At 41.5% G+C, this 7,655-nt stretch overlaps 1 protein-coding gene across 2 annotated transcripts in view; it reads right to left on the reverse strand.

Moving 5' to 3' along the window:
• RFX3 (regulatory factor X3) overlaps positions 1–4,085 on the reverse strand; it is a 97,808-nt gene extending 93,723 nt beyond the window's left edge. For both annotated transcript variants that reach the window (XM_027883502.1, XM_027883500.1), the window contains exon 1: positions 3,790–4,085. The gene's annotated coding sequence lies outside the window, so the exon portion shown is untranslated. The remainder of the gene's footprint in view (positions 1–3,789) is intronic.
• Between the last annotated feature and the right edge of the window lie 3,570 nt (positions 4,086–7,655).

A 7,655-nucleotide genomic window follows, 5' to 3' on the forward strand; every position in this document is an offset into this window, starting at 1 on the left:
AATGAAACAAAATGTTACACCAAGCAACACATCTGCTCTTGGACTTGCAAGAACGACAATTATAAGGACTACAGCTATCCACACACTCATAAACTGCTAAATTTCACACCCAAATAATCTCTTTTCAAAGTCCAGTGAGAAAAGAATTAAATAGATTACATGACTGTACTACAGGGAACACTTCATACTCTGATATAACATTTTAACTATTAAAACACAAACTCTGATATGACACATCAAACCATTAAAATACACCTAGTCACTGGGAAAATAATCTCTTATAAAAGTACATTCTGCTAATCATAGAAGTGGAAATCACCATCTGCTTTAGGCAGCTCTTTTGTAAACCTCTGGAAGTCTCAACACAAGGCAAAAGAAATGAAAGTGACACCTGTTTAAATCAGCCATCTGTCTCTAACAAACTAGATTTAGCCAAATAAGAATATGTACTGATCCTTAAATTTCCAAAATATGGGAGAAAAGAGAAAAGAGAAGTATTGTTATGATTGACAACCAACTGTAGGCGAAATACATAAATAATAAACTTGTGGCTAATAGAAAAAAATGTCATAAACATTAGCCTATTCATTTTAAAAGCCTCGATGATTTTTTCAGTCCTCTTATTAAAAAAAATAAGCATTTTCATTGATAATTTCAAAACATTCTGCTTTTTGTATTCTAACACATTCATTTGACAAGGAGTTTGATTTTGAAATGGATCTCCAGCTACATGGATATTACATTGACACTGAAAGCTTATTTTTTATTCCGTTTGTATTTGTTGGGCACTCACAACGTCTTTTCAACTGAAAATTATTTTTAAAAAGTATTTTAATAGTCACATGTATTTTTTAAAGCCTATTCATTTTTTAAGCATTCCTCATGACACATACCTGCAAATGGTAAGCTTTTGGAGACTGCAGGTAAACATACAACTCAGAGAGAATTTTTTAAGAGGGAAGAAAGCCTCAAAGTAAAGTATGAAAATCAGAAACACTAACTACAACACTAAAAGGAACTGCAATGATAAAGCCTTTCCTCCCAATATAAAGTTTAGTAAAAATGGAAAGAAACTGCAACATGTATTTCTGCAGGCGGTTTTGTGATTAACAAACTATCCTATCAGGCAGGAACAAGAAATGGGATAGTGCTCACAAAGCTGAACCTAATTATCAAATAAAACACCATGACTTTGAACTCTTTAACAGCATTGTACCTTTGATTCCCATTTCCTATACCTATACTACATTAGTGAAAGGGTTTCTCCACAGTAGCACAATGTAGGTTTAGCTCACTAGTAACACAGCAGAGCGTAAAATCCTGACTGGCTCCTTTGGATACACTGAAAAACCATTAGACAGTTACACCATGTAAGTCATGAAAAGCTATGCGTTAAAAAAATATAATCACAAGCCACCTGATTTTCAAACACTGGTTAGCATCACAAACACCAACTATTTTGTTAGCTGTGGGCATTAGGGAATCAGAATTCATAATGAAGATCTCATCTGTGGTCATCGCAGTATCTCAGTGATAATAAAGAGTCAGTACTTTTCTCAGTAAAATCCATAATACTGAAAGAGATGATTATACCTAAAGTATTATTTTCCAAATTGCAGTCACTGGCTAAAGAAAACAGTTTTAGACAAAGTCATGTGCTTTTAATATGATTTTTAAGACCTGTATGTCTTCTCACAAAGTTAAAACAGAAAGTTTGTCTCACACACATGCACACTTTCCTGGGTACATGTTCTGCAAAAACAGATTTCAATACCCAGGGAATGACCCAATCCTGAGTAGTATTCTGTCCCACTATAAGAGGACTGTTCAAGAAAGATATGGTGTAGAGAGGACATCTTCTCTTTTCAACAACAATAGATGACAGAAATTATTTAAAAACCGATGAATCGCAGAAAATAGGAACAAATTCATCATATATGTGCCATATAACTGATACCATACTAGAACTCGCACTAAAAATTATTAATGTCTTTAACGTATTTGACAGCAGAACCTAGAAAATCAGCATGCAGTGGTTTAATCTTTGAGTAAAATAATAAAATAATGATGATGTAGAGACTTTTGATCATTACTCAAAATAATTTATTTCCTAAGTTATTGTTGGCCCATGAAATACACATTAAAAAGAAAAGACAGATCGAATATGCCTTACCTCAAGAAATATTACTATCAACAATGCATTAACTACTTAGCATGTTTTGTAGTCAATATTCACTTTAAAAAATTGCCTCATTCATTGGTAATTCCAATGTGAGACAAAATGAGCATCTTGCAGTTGAAACCGTAATGAGAAATCCTGCATTTTACACAAGGTTCCAAAGATAAAAAAACGGAAAACAGTATATGCAATTAAAATGTAGGTTTTAGATTAAAAAAAAAAAACATAATTTTCTTTTAATTATTTTACTAAATAAATAAGTTATCACTTCAAAAGCAAAAAAGCCTCGCACAACAACACATGATTTGACAAGTCAAATGGGAGAGTGCAACTAGATACAGAGATGTTAAGAGAATTTCACTGCCATAAAAGATGCCTATAATTCAGTTAATTTAAAGAATTCAAAAAGTGTATGAAGTGTATGATTTGACATTACTGACAACACAAATTTCTAGATCCTAATAAGCAATCACAAAAAGGATGAAGAAAACAAGCATTTTGGACTGAAAATACAAAGCAAACCACACTCATTAATAACACAATTTCTACAACATCTCCTTGAGAGGTAAAAAAACTGCCTCTTCTCTTTTTTCCAAACACACTCTTGAAATACAGCAGCAATAGCAAAATCAGAGACTTTGTTTTAATACTATTTCTTGTTTTCTCCATTCTTTGCTGCTCAGCACTGAAACTTGCAGTCAGGATCTTGAATTGCCATCATTGTGGAGAGTTTAAGGAAACTGAAATGGATTCTCTCCACATGAACATAACTCATGTGCAATAAACTATAGACCTACACACTCACTGTTTCATACTACACTGGCAATATGAAAGCACCATTTAAAAGACAATTCCCTGCAGAAGGAGTGCGATAAGAAAAAAAAAGCACCTGCTACTCTGTGTGTGTATGGCTGGGGGTATGAATAAACAAAAACCCACTTCACAATACAAAGAAAATATAGGTTGCACTAAAATAAACAGCAACACTAATTATTAATAAAAGTAAAAATCATACAGAAAGCACCAAAAAAAAAAAAAAAGAGTAGCTGATATGATCGATAGCAGGAGACTACCATTAAAAGATACAGCAAGTTCACAAAACCCTGCAATATTTAGTAGTCACATCAAATCAGAACAAGGCCTCTATACGCGAAAGGGGAAAAACAACCCCTGCTCTTGCCATGCTACAGGATCCGTCTCCGGCTGCATCTTTCCTCCCAAACCCACGGCATTTTTTCGGGTTTAAAGTCAGTAACCTTCGCCTGCGGCCGATTTCTCCATCTCCCGACCAGTACGATCGAGAGACTCGAGCCGGACGCACACCCACCGCATCCCACCGATTGTCCCGGAGGTCTCGCAGCATCATCCAGCCAGTGCCGCCGCTCGCCCGCGCGGAGCCGGCCCCGCTGCCCGCCCCGGCACCCCCGCCCGTGCCCGCGCCCCGCTCCACCCCGCGCCGCGCTCCCGGGGCCGGCAGAGACCAGGGGGGCCGAGGAAGCCCCGCGAGCACGGGAGAGCCGCGAGGGCACATCCCGGGCCTGGATGCCACGCGGGGGAGGAGGAAGAGGAGAAGAAGGGAGGGCCGGGGAGCGCCCGCCGAGCGCGTTCACCTGTGCCGGGGCGGGCTGCGGCGGCGCTCCCGCTGTCGCTGCTGGTGCTGGCGGCGGCTGTGGTTGTTGTTGTTGTTGTTGTTGTGGTGGGTGACGGTGAGGCGGGGGGTGCGGAGCAGCGGCAGGAGGCGGAGGAGCAGGAGCGGGCGCGGAGCGGCTGTTGTTGATGGGTAACAGTCGCCAGGACTACGGTGACTATGGCGCTCGACTCACAAGGCAACGGTTGCTATAACTCACAAAAGGGAGAGCGGGAGCGGAGGGAGGGACCGGCGGCCGCACGGAGGGAGGTGGGGGCGGCAGCGCGGCGCGCGCCCCGGAAGGGGCGGGTCTTGCGGTAACGGCCTGTGTGCGCGGCGGGGGCAGTGCCCCCTCCCCCCTCCCCCTGCCCGGCCAGCCCGGTGCGCGCGCCCACCCGGTTCTGCCCCGCGCGGGGGCGCGCGCGGCGGGCACGGCGGGACGGCGCGGTGGAGGGGCTAGACCCGCGCGGGGAGGCGGGGCCGCGCGGGGACCGCTGACGCCACTTCCGTCGGGGTCCCGGCGGGAGGGGCTCATAGGCGCCGTCCCGCCCGCTCCAAGATGGCGGCGGCTCCGGAGCTCTCCCTTCACTCTGGGCCGCGCTGCCATCTTCCAGTTAGAGAGGAGGAGGAGGGGGAATGGGAACGGATGGCCGGCGGGGATGGAGGGGGGAATGCCACCCCCGCTGTGCCTGTCCCACCGGTTGCCGGGCTTCTGCGGGGGACCCAGCTGAGGTCTCGGCGTGCCCGGTGGCAGCTCTGGGCCCACGTGGCCTTTCCAACCTGAGTGCGGGCGATGGGGCCGCGGGTGCCCTGCTGGCACAGTCACAGGATCATCTGGGTTGGGCAAGACCTCTGAGGTCACCGAGTCCAAACTGTGACCGAACACCACGACAACTAGACCATGGCTCTGAGTGCCGCATCCAGTCCCAAACACCGCCAGGGAGGTTACCACTCGGGTGTGGTAGCCAGCTGCGCTCCTCACAGGCCGTGTCTGCTTGCTCCTGGTGTATACAGAATTGTTAAGGTTGAGGGGGAGCTCTGGAGACCATCAAGTCCAACCCCCCTGCCAAGGCAGGGTCACCTGGAGCAGATGACACAGGAAGACGTCCCGTTGGATTCTAAATGCCTCTAGAGAGGGAGACTGTACGACCTTCCTGAGCAGCCTGTTCCAGAGCTCTGTCACCTTCGGTGTATTAAGAAGTTCTTGCTTATGTTGAGGTGAAGCATACTTGGGAGATGGGAGACCTTGAGGCTGTATGTGCAGTGCCCACACATCTCGTGTCCAGTGCTTTGTATCTCTGTAGTCCCACTGCATTCCCATCTGCAGCCCTTTGCTATCCAACAGAGTATCTCTGAAGCTTTGTACAGAGCTGCTGCAACCTGTGCAGCCAGTAGTGCTTGCCTGTAATCCATGTAAACCATGGCATTTCCTCATGACCATTCGTTGTGTAGTGGTGTGTATCCTCAAATGTTCCACCAACACGTTTTACCAGTCTTGACATCTGTCTCATACCTCTTGCTGCAAGAACTGGACGTTTGTGTGGCATGCTCTACAACCACCCCACTTCACCTGTCCCTACAGGAACAAACTGAAATTGCTTTTACGTACCACAGAAGCATTTTCAAAACATTGGTAGATTTACTCTAATTTGCAGGACCCTGTGTAACCATTATAGCTGTAAAAACTATTTACTAGAAAATACTGAGAAAGACACTTATCTTTAAGTATATAACAACAGCTTAACTGACAGAGATTTGTCTATAACACAACAATCTTGAAATAATAAAACATCACTAGCCTTTTCAATCAGAAACACTAAAATGGGAAACAACTATAAGCAATATAATAATGATACACAGCAGTGCACTTAAATTTGATAGGAAAAGATATTTTTATAAGCATCTTTCATTCTGTCAGCAAATACGTTTTTGTAGCTGGTATGCTAGTACATGGAAATGTTTGAGGTTTGAGTGTTTTCACTGAATTTTAAACCTCATATGAACAAGGTGAAAAACCAAAAAGAGTTTTTGGATACTGAGTAGTTTTACCAGAAAAATTGCCAGAGTGATGTGACCCAGTTCACTGGTAAAGCTTTAGCAACATTCATGTCATCCATGTTGCTAAAGAAAGCATTGACTTCAAGCGTTTTACTTCTGGATGTCTTTTCTGTTGTGTCAGTTGTCACTTGCATGGTTATGTGCTTGGCAACATGAGCAGGGTGAGCTATGGTAAATGCCATAGAATTGGAGGATAAAACCACTGGGCTATTAATTTTTTTTCTCAAATCATGAAACTTATGTGTCTGTCTATGTGGAAAGAACAAATCAAGACCTTGACAGAAATTTAGGATAGAGGCTTATAAATATCAGTAAACATTTTCCTCGAGCCAGTGTATTTGCAAAATATTTTAGTCTACACCAGCATTTCAGTCTATAAATACATGATCAATTGTTGTGTCAAAGGGAAGAAGCTAATTTTGTTACAGGAAAATTATTTAATCACTTCAATGTTCTGATGTTTCCATTCATTAAATTATTTTGCAGAGATACTCAGATCAATCAGGAGCTGATGGAAACTCTTTCAAATAATTTCAAATACATTTCTACAAATTTTTGTTTCAACATTTTAGCAATTTGATCTTTATGAAAAAACATATTAATTTTTTGAGAGATTATCTCCTTTTTTTGAACTTGTCAACAATTATTCATGGAAAGGTAATCACTAAAAGATTCAGTTGCTTCACAGAACTTTTGTAACAGTATTAACCTGCCAAATTGAAATATGAAAGCACTATTGATTAATAGTGTGTATTGCTAAAAGCCTTGTGGTTTATATTTAGATACAGAATATGCTGCATATCTCATTTAATTTTGTATGTTCTTATATGGATAAGGAATAATCAGAATATAATCAAAGTTTTTCACCAGTGGACTAAAAGAGGGCTGGAACAGAAATTGGTCATGGACTTCAAAGATTATTGATTTTTGTTGTCAGAATCAAAACTTTAACGCCTTGGAAAAAAAGAATTGGCATCATATACAGGAATTTCTACTGCAATTTCTGATATTGAGAATGGTAATGGAAGAAAGACTATTCCTATGGATAACTTTTTTTCTGATACTGGATTTATAACGCTTCAAGTTTTTGTTTTTCCACAGAGCTACGTATGAATATTTCTTATAAAGTCATAATTAGCTGTCTAGTAATTTCATACAACATCACCCTTTTTTAAATTGATTTTTTTATGTCCAATTCATAGGTTGTTTGCATTTCCCAGTGGTTTTTAGATACACTCTTTGATTTTTAGCATATCTGAAATATACCATAATGCATTCCTGTCAGCCATGTTGTACAGAATGCAGAAGGTATGTATCTTATGAAACAATACAAAGACAACACAAAATGCCAAAGTAAAGTGTGTGAGAGCAATCAAACTGATTGGGTACGTCAAATCCAGTATTTTTACTGGCCCAGATGGTGTAAGTTAATACCTAGAAAAGTGCAAGCAAGCACATATGTTTTTTTACTTGTTTAGCTTTGCCACCCTATGACCATTTTCGTTTCACTGATTTTCTGAACCCTGCATGATTAGTCTTTTTTGTAAACATCAGAGAATCTTTTCCAAGAATTTGTCCAAGCACCCCTTGAACTCATGTATATGTAACTTTTTTTGCAACATTTTTTCCCAAAATCTTTCATCAGGAAGACCCAACTGTCTGGCAGATTTTATATGAAAAGCAAGCCCTTTTGCATTCTTGTAAGTCTAGTCCCATTGATTTCTGTGTTTTTTATTCCAAGGAGTGCTCATGATGAGAGGGGAAAAAGGCAAAGGAGATACGTATAGATGT

The sequence above is a fragment of the Empidonax traillii genome, unplaced genomic scaffold (genome assembly GCF_003031625.1).
Source record: "Empidonax traillii isolate 1590-97213 ecotype Southwest subspecies unplaced genomic scaffold, ASM303162v1 scaffold127:size982661, whole genome shotgun sequence".
Taxonomy (NCBI): Eukaryota; Metazoa; Chordata; class Aves; order Passeriformes; family Tyrannidae; genus Empidonax; species Empidonax traillii.